Source organism: Eptesicus fuscus, chromosome 8 (genome assembly GCF_027574615.1).
Source record: "Eptesicus fuscus isolate TK198812 chromosome 8, DD_ASM_mEF_20220401, whole genome shotgun sequence".
Taxonomy (NCBI): domain Eukaryota; kingdom Metazoa; phylum Chordata; class Mammalia; order Chiroptera; family Vespertilionidae; genus Eptesicus; species Eptesicus fuscus.
In genome coordinates, this window is record NC_072480.1 from 98,552,327 (window position 1) to 98,565,488 (window position 13,162).

Here is a 13,162-nt window from a genome sequence, read left to right on the forward strand (position 1 = left end):
TTGGGATACACCAAGGAACAGAAGAAATAACAGTGCCTGCCCTCAGGACTCATCTCTCTTCCTCTTTCTTCCAAAGGCCTAGGACTCTAGGGATGCCTTGGCAGGACAAGACATCTGCTTGTGCAGGGGACAAAGCCTCCTCTCGGGAATGGTAATAGCTTGGAAAGGAGCCGGGAAGTGGGGCCTGTTTTCCTATAAGCACACTTGATTAAGCAGCTGCTCCAAAAGACTGAAGCAAGTATCAGGTTTTCTGTGAAGGCTGTATTGCTTGAGAAATGAGTTAGGAAATGAAATTTTCCAAGCGGAGGAAAAGGCCTTAAGTTCCAGAATTCCCTGAAGAGTTGGGTGGGGAAGGGCGTGTCACACTTGCCCTGAGGTGACAAGGGTGGGTGGAGGATGCCAGAAGCTCCAGGTGAAAAAAGTGAAACCAGGGAAGGCACATAAATAGCCACCCTTATTCCTTCACACAGGTAAAACATGTGCCTTGACCCCTATAACTTGCATAAAATGGATGAGAAAGAGTGCAGATGCCTGGTAAGTCCTTTACTTGAATTTTAAAACTGTAAAGAATCGTTAGTTTCTGATGTGTGTTTGAATATATGTCTCTGATAAGGAAAGCTGAAGGCTGTGTTGACAAGACAGACATAGATAAAAGCGTCACCGTTAGAATTTTATGGCCCTGGACAATTATTTCACCTTTCTGATCCTCAGTCTCCCTGTCTACAACATAATTAATAGTAGTACCTACTGAAAGTCAATATTGCATGTAGAAGTATGTATATCTATATACATAAAAGCCTAAGGGACCAAACGACCGTTTGACCGGTAGCTATGATGTGCACTGACTACCAGGAGACAAATGCGCAATGCACAGGATTGGGCTTCCTCCTGTCTGGATTGGGCCTGCAGGGATAGGGCCAAAACCAGCAGTCCAACATCCCCCGAGGGGTCCTGGATTGCAAGAGGGTGCAGGCCAGGCTGAGGGACCCTACCAGTGCACAAATCTATGCACCGGGCCTCTAGTGGAATATAATAGAAACCCAGCACATATCCATTTCCTTTCGGTCTATGGGTTGCTATCAACTTCTAGTCCCTGAACATAGGGGCACTGTGACTTTTCTGCTTTATTCTCAACCCCACAGAAAGAGGTGTCATTAGAGCCCGGCCAGTATGACTCAGCGGTTGAGCGATGGCTGCTGAATCAGGAGGTCACAATCCAATAACCAGTCAGGGTACATAACCAGATTTTGGGCTTGATCTCCACTAGGGGACTTGTAGGAGGCAGCTGATCAATGATTCTCTTTCATCATTGATGTTTCTATCTCTTTCTCCTTCTCCCTTCTTCTCTGAAATAAATTAAAAATATATTTTAAGTAAAGAGGTGCCCTCAGAGGAACATGGGCTGTTTCACTGTATCATTGTTTGTTTTGGACTAAGATCAGGATTTTCTTTTCTAAATCACCTTCATTGTTTATGAAAACTCATATTGCTTATTTGCAGGTTGTCCATTCAATGGTATCTGCCTAATGTGGTGAGTAAATAACTTCTATTATTGCTAATTAGTCTCCTTCTCCTTTTTGCTCAAAGTATTTAAGTCAAGACAACATTTCTACATTTGCAAATGATACAGAATAGAATAAAAGCCAATACATTTTTGAAAAGTTGTTTATAAACTATATATTGAATTTTTAAAATGAACTAAGGGCAAAAAGCTTACAGTACACAGACTTTTACTGCTGAATGTTAAATGTGATAAAGATGCCATTCTAGATACACCCCCTCTACCTGCAGGGTCTGATAGTACCGCCATTGAAAATCATATGTTGCCACTCCTACTGGTCAAAGCATGGCCTCTGAAGTGAGGTCCTTTGCAATAAGCCATCACCTCCCAGCCCCACACCCAAAACCCAGCTTCCTTTCACAGGATGGAATGGCTCACTGCCTTGGTACATTTGGGATGCTGGAATGGGAACTCTATTTGGAGCCTTTCAGGCAGTTCCTTGCATCATTTGACAAGGAAACAATTTTAGATGACCTCAGGCAGCCTAACCAAATTTCCCATGGACTCAGAATGATATGGTGGGACAACCGCGTTTCCCCATGGTTTTGAGAAGGCCCAGGGATTAGCAGATAGAGGGTTGGCTGATGTGAAGGAGTCATTCGGTCAAGAGGAGGTGATGTTGTAGAGGATATGGTGCGGACATGTGGTTGGGGAGCGAGATGCAAGGGGCAGACATTGCAGAGAAGAATAACAACAACTGGGAACCAGATGGGACTGTGTAAACCGCAGTTGGAAGCTGTGAGACTGTTATAGGATGACAACCAGATGTCGACCCCGATGCTAAGGTCCTACACAAGCTCACCAGCACGCTGATGCCACTGGGGGAAGGGGGCAGGAGGAACCTCCAACTGATGTAACTAATGTATTATAACCTAACATTACGTTTCCCTGGAGTTGACTTAATAAAAATGATCTCCTCCACCAAGTGAAATAGAAGTCTAGGATAAAGATTCAATTTACTAAGAGAAAAGGAACTATTTTTTAAAACATGTATGTAGAGGACATTTAGTTCATTGGCAAATGTACACTTCACTTTCCGGAAATTTCTCCTGGATTCCTCATGTCAGAATTTCCCAGGGTTCTGTGAACACACTAGCACTGTGGCATATTACTAGATGTTCTGAAGAAAGTAACAATTTCCCTAATTAATAATTTCAGGAAAATATATTAAAATTCTCAGAATTCTTAAAGAAACACACCACTTTTTCATTATTTCAGCAAATGTTTTCCCTGATCATTTCAATACAACATATTTTTATTTGTCACATATCAAGAAACATCTTAGAAGAAATTAGTATTTTGTAGAAAAGTTTGGCAATGCTGTTCTGTTTATAGGAACATATAATTTCCTTCCTTGTCTCTTCAATTTAAAAGAGCGTGTCCATGGTTGATTTTTGCATCATTTTCAATGAACTGCTTTGGCAAGCATTTTGTGGTCTCCTACTCCTCTGAGCATAATACCTACCATACAGTAACCATCCAATAAAATATATTTTCTAAACATTTTTTTATAAAGGCTGTGTTGAAATATGTACATACAACCCCAATCAATGACGGTGGGTTAAAGTTATGCAGAGAGTCCTGGACAAATGGAGGAAAGAGACCAAGTCCCAGGTACACACAGCCTCCTGTCCTGCAGTTTGCCCTCTGGTGAAGGCCAGGAGAGACAGGGAGAAAGAGCAGTATGCAAACCAGGGAATCATCTGACCAGCAAAAAAAGACCTCTTTAGAAAAAGCGCTATGATGTGAACAGTATGAACAAGCTGCGCGTTCTCTCGTTATAAAGCGGCATCTTCACAAATAAATAAGCAAGCTGGAGCATGAAGTGGGTATCTGCATTTGTGGTAATAACAGAGGAGTTGGAGGAACTTGGATAAAAGGGTGTAGTACCAGACCAGACGTATACTGATGAATCCCGCTGATCGTTCCTTCAATGAGAGAACAGACTGATCAAAAAGCCACAAAGCTGCCCACTGAGATGCTACAGTGCAAAGAGTGGAGCTTCATTAATACTTTAAAGGTGAACCTGCCTGGTGCAGAGGACTCCCACAGCAGGGGACCCCGGCTTATGTAAATGGAGCCTTCATTAAGAGCACAGAAATATTTTGCAAATTATGGGAGGTCAAAGCTAGTGATTGACTGGGTTCACCTATGAACTTGCTCATTAACATTCCGCACGCTTGTACTGCAGAGTTGATCTGACCACCAAGAAGGACGAAGTAGAGAAGAAAGATGTTTTTAATGAAATGTCTATTCAAACAAGAGACTGGGTGCTAGTTGCATACACTTTGCTAAGTGGAAAACTTTTAAAAAGACATTGTGGGTCTCATTTTATATTTGAGATATAAATCCCATGGTGTTTCATCTCATGGGTCCTGAAATTACGTGCACTTGGATTTCAATCCGTGCTGTTACTTGTTTAATAGCTCTGTGACTTTAATGGGCCATCCAACCTCATTATCCTCATTCCCTAAATAGGGCAAAAATAGTGCCCACGTGGTGAGTCAGTGGTGAGTTTAGGAAGCCCTGAACCTGTGTTATTATTATAGGAAGTGACAAGTGCTGGCGAGGATGTGGAGAAAAGGGAGCCTGGTGCACTGCTGGTGGGTATGCAGCCTAGTGCAGCCACTATTAAAAACAATATGGAGTTAGTCAAAAATTAAAAATGGAGCTGACATTCAACCCAGTGATCCCACTTCTAGGAATATATCCTAACAATCCTAAAACACCAGTCAGAAAGAATATATGCGCCCCTATGTCCATAGCAGCACTACACTGAGTGGCCAGATTATTATGATCTCTGAACGCATAATAATCTGGCCACTCAGTGTATATCCTATATAATAACAGGCTAATATGCAAATTGTCCCCTCGACCAGGAGTTTGACCAGCAGGCAGGCCAGCCAACCACCCATGTTCCCTCCCCCTGGCCAGGCTGGCTGGACCCCACCCATGCATGAATTCATGCACCAGGCCTCTAATATATATACACACACACTGAGTGGCCAGATTATTATGCGTTCAGAGATCATAATAATCTGGCCACTCAGTGTATTTACAATAGTTAAGATCTGGAAACAGCCCAAGTGCCCAACAGTAGATGAGTGGATGAAAAAGCTGTGGTACATTTACACAATGGAATACTATGCAGCTGTAAAAAAAGAAGGCTCTTCTACCCTTTGAGACAGCATGGAGCGAAATAAGCCAGTAAGAGAAAGACAAGTATCACATAATATCATATATGGAATCTAATGAACAAAATAAACTGATGAATAAAGTAGATCCAGAGACATGGATGCATGGAATAGACTAATGAATCTCAGAGGGAAATGGGGTGGGGGGAGAGATCACCCAAATAACTCGTATGTATATATGCATAGCCCGTGGACACAAACAACAGTGCCAGGAAGGCCTGGGAGAGGCAGAAGCAGGTGAAGGAGGTCAATGGGGGAAAAAGAGGGGACATCAATAATACTTACAACAATAAAGATAAACTAAATATAAGCAAACGCAGAATGGCATGGCTGCAAAGTGGCAGTGTACTGAGCACTTGGGGTTTGCCAGACAATTCTAAATGTTTTGCAGGTGCCGACTCACTGCATCTTCACAGTAATAAAGGATGCTTATTTTCACAAATATTTGAATGAGGCAATGGACACTGGAAGAGTTTTGTGTTGTCCAGAGTCACAAAAGTAGTAACTGATAAAGTTGGCCCTTGAACGTAGGTTTTCTGAGCCTAAACACACTTTAATTCCTACTCTGATCTGCCACCTGTGTAAAATATCACAGAAAAATACAAGTCACAATTCGAAATAGGTCAGAAAGCACATTAGACCCATTTGCCATTCTGAGTGGTTATAGACATACTTTCTTTACTATTGAATAAAGTAACTTTTTTTTTTCTGGTCTTAGAATTAAATCATGGAGTATTTAGTAGATTACCAGGAAGAATCCGAAGAAACAAATTTTAAATCCTTGCTTTTCCCTTCATTATTAGTGAACAATTTCTCCAGTTATTCCTTTGGAAGCCTTTGTTTATCCATACTCACTGGGGTTTGGATTATTTCTTTCATTTGAAAGCTGATCTAATGCTTAGCACAAAGATTTCACTTCCACCCTCTGAAATATCAACCATGGAAGGTGAACATAGGTTGGATGGCCCAGCGTGCCCTCTACAAGGCGCTCTAGTAACCAGCACAACATATTTACAATAAAATAGTAATTAAGATTCAGAATTATATCCCTTAGGCTTTGTAAGTTCCCCCAAAGCTTTTCAAATTATCAACTATTGGTTAGAATATTTTGCATAAATTATGTTGTATTGTATGTTAATTCCTTATAAATCATCCATGCACACAAGGCATCTATTAACCACAACATTTGATTAACCCCAATATCTTCTGCCTGACCCATGCCACATTGCAGTCAGCTATATAGATCTACTCTGCTATGCGTTTGGAGAATTGCCAGGTGTATCCATGGTCTTTGCAGAACACTGACTCCTGATAAATGTTCCATCTTTGAAACAGGCATTTGCTGCCCCCACTAATGATATGGCAGGGTCCTCCCAGGCACACCTGCTATGCCCTGAATGCATCCATTTAGACTGACAGAGACCGGTCTGCTTGGGTTATAGAATGGTTTATGAAAGAGAGTACTCAGAAACGCTTGCCTAACAGTTCATGGTCCTGTATTGAATAGCTCATACACTAAGTTAGCACCTATGTTATAACTCAAATTCGTATCTTAGCAGAGCTGTGGGGGGACTAATTACTCATGGTCGGGGATCCCCATCATGGTGGGCCTTACAAGCCTCTTGGAATTTACCGTGGGACTGAATTGCAGAGTGATCGGCGCTTTGAGGGGACATCAGACCCTTTAAGTTTAAATCTATATTTTTGTCCACAAGATCGAGTGTGTTGACAAATTTTTGGCAAAAAAACTTCTATATTCTGTGTCAAGTGACACTTTTGTCTGATGCTTTTAGAAAGTACTAGTACTTGCGGGATTGATCTCCCATATAGATTTTCCCCGACGCTCTTTCAATAGCTGGACTTTCTCAATAGCACTTCAGCTTCAGAAATCAAATCCCGGCACAGTCCTGGAGGGTCTCATCTTCCAACTATGTTGGAAACCGCTAAACAGAACAGGTTTACAATCTCCCGTTTGAGGAAGAAAACCGGGGGCATTGGTGGTCACGGGAGGTCACGCCTAAGCTTCAATAAGACTTGCAAGTTCCTCCCTCTAAGGTGTTTACTCTGCAAATCCACTGAGCATCTCTGTTGGAATACACGTTTTCAAATTTTAATTTTAATCTAATTATTTAGAAAGATGTATATTTTATTCATTATATGCAACTTTTACGGAGTAACTTGAAAAATGTTTAACTTAAAATTTATAATATATTTTCTGTATGGAGTTTAAACACAGTCTTATACATAAAAGCTAAAAAGAATCCTATGTCCTTCAATCTGATGCAAACACTTCGCAGCCACAAAGAAGGAATTGGCCTTAGGTCACTATGCAAGGGTCATGGTCATCTGCATACTGACATTTTGATCCACTAACCTTATTTTCTGAACACACAGTGAAGATTAATAATAAAGATTAATACAGCAATGTCTCCTTGTTCTTATTTACTCATTGAACAAATAATATCGTATGCCTATTAAATCCTGTATATGACATAGCAGTATTTGTTTCCCATATTACTCTTTTGGACACATATATTTAAATTTCCACTAAGAGGGTTAATGGGGAAAGGATACAGAATGTGGCATTTTTAACATCAGAGTGAGATTTGCAGAGATACAACTATGACCAAACCATCATTAGTAACAAGAAATTTCACATCAAGGCTGTAGGGGAAAAAAGTAATATTATATGAAATCAAAAAGTTTTGGAGAGCTTTCACAGGGTAAAAAAGGTTATATTTTCTCATTATACTGAAGTTGGTATACTATGCACTTGAGATGTTGCAAGTTATAAAGTCTCAACTTAAAAAATGAAGACGATGCAAAATTTCAAAGAACAAATGAGAAAATGTTATAAAGTCTCCTGGTAATGATCCATTGAGAAAAGAATAACAGATTAATTTTATCAAAAATGCATCAACACGTCAGGATAAATCATCCATGAGAATAAAGTAAAGCATTGAGGTGGGGGTGGAGGAACAAAGGAGGCAGCAGGTGTGTTTTTATTGGCTATCTTTATATCCTGAGCAATGCCTTTGCCCAGGAATACATATTTAATATCAGCTGTGAAAGAAGAGTGTCCAGAATATACATTTAAAATAAATATTATAAATTCTGAAACAATTAAAAAGTTTGATCCTTAACATCTAGTTTCTCATCTCACCCTTTGAATAATACGTATATGTGTGTGTTAATGTTAATTAAAGTTTATAAATTACTGTCAAACCTTCTTTAAGTTATATTGTGAAAATGATATACTAAACATTATACAATTCGAAAAAATTATCACAAATTAGAATCTACTCAACATCTAATTAGTAAGCCACCAGCCATGAAATTCCATTTCAGTTCTATATATCACCCTCTTATACTGTAACAAAATATTCTGCGAGGTACTGCAGATATATGTAAGGATAAGAGACATGGTAAATTCTATATTTTAAGAAAGAAAATACAAATAAATTCATAAGATACTCTTTCAATATTATCAGTCGAGCTATTGGCAATGTGAATTACAGTGTCTACAGACTCAGAGCCGAGAAAAAAAAAACCATGTAAAGTAAACACATATTAAGGATAAATCATCCCTAAGTTTATAATAAACACACGAAAACCTGAAAAAAATTTTTTTGCCAAAATACTTTTTGAATTTGTCTGTCAGTATACCTTAAGTTCTATAAAGGCATGGCATACACTGGGCAGTTATTCACCTATATCTATGGTCTTTCTCCAGCCTCACTGCCCAACTACATTACCCATCCTCCCTTGCAGTTGGGTGTGGTCTTATAACTGAGTTTTTGGCCAAAAGTACTAGTATGTGGGCAGAAATGATGTAGACCTATTCCTGATCTCTTCTGACCTCCACACTCTTTTCATTCAATATCTGACCAAATGCACAGGATACAAAGAAGAATTCCAAGTACTGAGATGGCAGGGACTCAGACAGAAAGAGCGAATGGCCATTCCTACATAGAACAGAGAATGGATTCATTTGCATTGGACAACAACCAGCACTTGTACTACTCTGTGTAATGTTTAGCAATTGAGATTTTAAGGATATTAGTTACAAAGTTGGTTTGACCTGATTAATACAGAAAGAAAAGCCCGAGTTGGAAGTGAAGGTCACTATATGAAACTATAAATAAGCCAACTTGCTTACAGTGATTAACTTTGTTTTGTTAATTAACTATAATTGCCTGCATATGTATACGTGGAGCTCCCTACATAATGACAGCCAATGAAACAGCAAACTGGCTGGAAAGAAGCTGGTCTGGGAAGGCCCAAATTTGCATATGGAAATACTTCCAGTGCCTATTTTTTTTTTTTTTCTCTCAGGAAGTGTTTCTGCTGCCTTTTCATCTCCTGTTTCTATTTCCCTCCCTCAATTTCTTCTACAGTAAATCTTTTTCTTCTCAACCACCAAGAAGAACATAATAATAAAGTCCCCCGTTTCCCCAGTGACTCAGAAGGCAGAAAACAGACACAGCTAAACTACAGCCTGTGCTATGGCGCGGCACGTTCTCAAAATAATGACCCACGGCAGCTTTTGGTTTATGGAAAATCATTCCTGTGGTGACAGGACAGGAGTGGGGCTTGGAGGCGCCCTGGGGGAGGAGCCCAGGATGACTCTGATTCAGAATTAGAGCTTTCGAATTCAGGCCTAATCAGCTTCCTATTGCACCATTATTTTTAAGACAAGGAAGAAAGAGATAGTGAAATACCAACAATGATGACACAGGAAATGCTTACAAGATGATATGCAGTAACGTGTTTTAATCTCTTCCCTCCATGGACTTAGGGGAGCCATTCTCAACGAGGGAAGAAGTGCAGTTTTCCATCAGAGAACAAGTCACCAGGTGGACTGTGTGAGAGATCTGGCATGACTCATGTCATGAGCGTTTTTGAGTGAATTTTAAAAAGCATCCCTTATTTGGTATTTGACAAAAGGAATAAAATTCCTTTATATATATATATATATATATATATATATATATATATATATACACACATATATGTATATATGTGTGTATATATATATATATGGTATATATAAATTTCTTTACCTTCAAACTCTCTCCTCTCTCTCTTTCTCTCTCTCTCTCTCTCTCTCTTTCTTTCTCTCTCTCTCTCTCTCTCTCTCTCTCTCTCTATCACACACACACACACACACACACACACACACACACTTATCTGCACACATGTATACACATACAAATAACGTAGGGCTAAGCATTTGAATCAAGGATCAGGAAAAGCATCTTGAAAATTATTTTTAAAAAAACTACCCTGCTATAATATTTGCTGGAAACACTGTGGCCAAAAGCATATATTAACAGCTTAATTTGTAAAACAAAACAAAACACCCTTCAAACAAAGTAAGACCCCCAGCAACTCCAGCTCAAGGGAAGTGGGACATTCAGCATGGCATTGCTTCAGTCACCATTTCCGAGCTTGGTCTGTTGACTGGGCAGGCCCTCACCTTTCAGAGGCTATTGGTGACAGCCGCTGCCCTATACCCCAGACGGAAGCTATTCTCCATGAAGTTTTCGGGCGTGACTGGGATAAAAATAAAAATGTTCTGCTATTCCCCCAGGAAAGTGCCAGTGGTCTCCGAAGCTCAGATAAAGCTTTAACTACACCCCACAGAGCAAGGCCTCTGTATTATTCCTGTGATCAGAAGGGATGAAAACACGCTTCCAGGAAGATCCAAACACCAGCCCACACGCAAGATCATCATGTGAACATGCCGCGTGGAGTTTTCCATCTCTGAGTGTGTATCCACTGCACATAGTGTAACATCCATGTCGAGTAAGGCCTTTATTCGTTACGGCTACACAAACAAATGCTCTCTCTCCAGATGCGCTCTTAAGTATTAGGTTGTCAAGGAAGAGCAGAAACATCACCCAGGCTTCTCAGTCCAGATATGGAGTTGAGGTAACTCCATATCTATCTTTAAGAATTTATTTCCACTTCTTTCGAGAGGGGATAGAAACACGCCACCACTGCGTGTGTCCCAGAGAAAAGAAAACTGTGTCCTTCCTGTTCAGTCATTTTGTAAAATCAATCCAGACTTTGGATACTATCAACACTTAGAGAGTTCCTCTGCTTCTGCCTGTCACTCTGGCTTCTGAACAGCACTAATCATGGGGAAAGTCACAGGCAGGAGTCACACGCTTACAGAAGAAGGAGTCATAGCGATTATTAAATTACACGTAGCCTACAGCAGAGCACAGACTTTAGTGTCAGATCTGAATTCAAATCCTACCACTATTGTCACCATCCTTGTACAATACGGAGACTAAGACTCAGTCTTTAAAAGCCTCCAGGGATTTGTCTCTGAAACTGGGATAAGAAGTACCACTTAGAGAAATGCCTAGGAGTAGATCTAATCCTATCTAATAATAGACAAATATGCAAATTGACCATACCTCCGACACACCCACAAGCCACGCCCACCATCCAATCAGAGTGAGTATGCAAATTAACCCAAACCAAGATGGCTACAGCCACAGAGAGCAAGGTTTCCTAGGTAACAGAGGAAGCCAAGCTTTCTGCCAGCCATTGCAGGCCTAAGCCTCCACTCAAGCTACAAAGTTTCAATTATAGAAGGTAAACAAATTCAAACAAATGTCGGCAGAATGGAGCTTGAGAGAGCAGGCCAGGGTTGCCGGCGGCAACAGGGGAAGCAAAGCTTTCCACACACCCTGGCCGGGCCCAACCACTTAAGGCAACAAAGTTTCAATTATAACCCCAACACAAATGGCTGTGGGCCTTGGAGGGAGCCCCAGGCTTGGCTCTGCTTCAGGCTACAAAGTTTCAATTGTAGAAGGAGAATAAATTCCAGATACCAGGGCCTCCTCTTGCGTTGCCAGGGGGTGTGGCCGGCCTGCAAACCACCACAGGCCCCTCGCTTAGGCTGCCCCATGCCCCAAGGGAACCCCACCCTGATCTGGGACACCCTTCAGGGCAAACCAGCTGGCCCCCACCCGTGCACCAGGCCTCTATACTATCTAATAAAAGAGTAACCTACAGATTGATCATCACTGCAACACACAATATAGCTGCCCGCATGTGGTCAAAGATCCTGCCCCCATGTGGACACAAGATGGCCACCACAAGATGGCCAGCAGGAGAGGGCAGTTGGGAGGCACCCGGCCTGCAAGGGAGGGCAGTTGGAGGTGATCAACCCTGCAGGAGAGGGCAGTTAGGGGTGACCAGGCCGGCAGAGGAGGGAAGTTGGGGGCAAACAGGCTGGCAGCAGAGTGGTTAGGGGGTGATCAGGCTGGCAGGCAGAAGCGGTTAGGGGCAATCAGGAAGGCAGGCAGGCAAGCAGTTGGGAGCCAGCAGTCCTGGATTGTGAGAGGGATGTCCGACTGCCCTGGGATTGGGCCTAAACAGGCAGTCGAATATCCCTTGAGGGGTCCCAGATTGGAGAGGGTACAGGCTGGGCTGAGGGACAACACCCCTCTGTGCACGAATTTCGTGCACCAGGCCTCTAGTAACAAATAAAAAGCTTGGGCATGAACGAGGCTTGTCCTTCAATACCCATTCTCTTCCTTGTTCTGCAACCTTATGGTAGCATTAATATATTTTTCTTAATATTTTTATTGATTTTTTAGAGAGAGAGGGAGAGAGTGGGGGCGAGAGGCGGGGACACAAATGTGAAACACATCTATTGGCCGCCTCCTGTATGCCCCCCTACTGGGGATCTAGACCACAACTCAGGCATGTGCCCTGACCAGGAATCAAACCAGCAGCCTTTTGGTGTACAGGAAGACGCCCAACCAACTGAGCCACACCAGCCAGGGCAAGATGTATTTTTAATGTTTTCCAGGTTCCTATGCCCTGCATGTATCCAGTATGTACCAGTGTTTCAGAGTGAGTACACATTGGACATGTAGATGGAGTCAATAACTCATCATCCATTTAGAGTCTTCAATAACAAAAACGTAGTTGCAAGAGGATTTTCAATAATTTCATTCCAGAGCATTCCAGTCCAAGCATGTTGGAATTTGATTTCCAATTCAATGCCACCTTCGGTCAGGGTCATTTATTATTACCATTATTATTATTATTATTATTATTATTATTATTATTATTATCATTATTCTGCAGTTAAATGGTACTAGTTGTTTGCTGTGATCGAATTAGAAAAATCTTCATAAACTAGGACTTCAACCCCTCAAAGGAAAATGATTTAACTTCAGGGAATTAGTGTTGCTATAATGCACATTCCATTTTGAAGAAAAGAAACTGTTTTTTATGAGCATTACTGTCGCCCTTCTGTGGACTTTACGATAAGATATCCTGTGACTTCCGTTAAAACACACTGTCTCCCACACGCCGCAGCGCTCTTGTTTAGGTTACCACATTTCTTAGTCAATTGAACGTGTTACCTAACACTTTA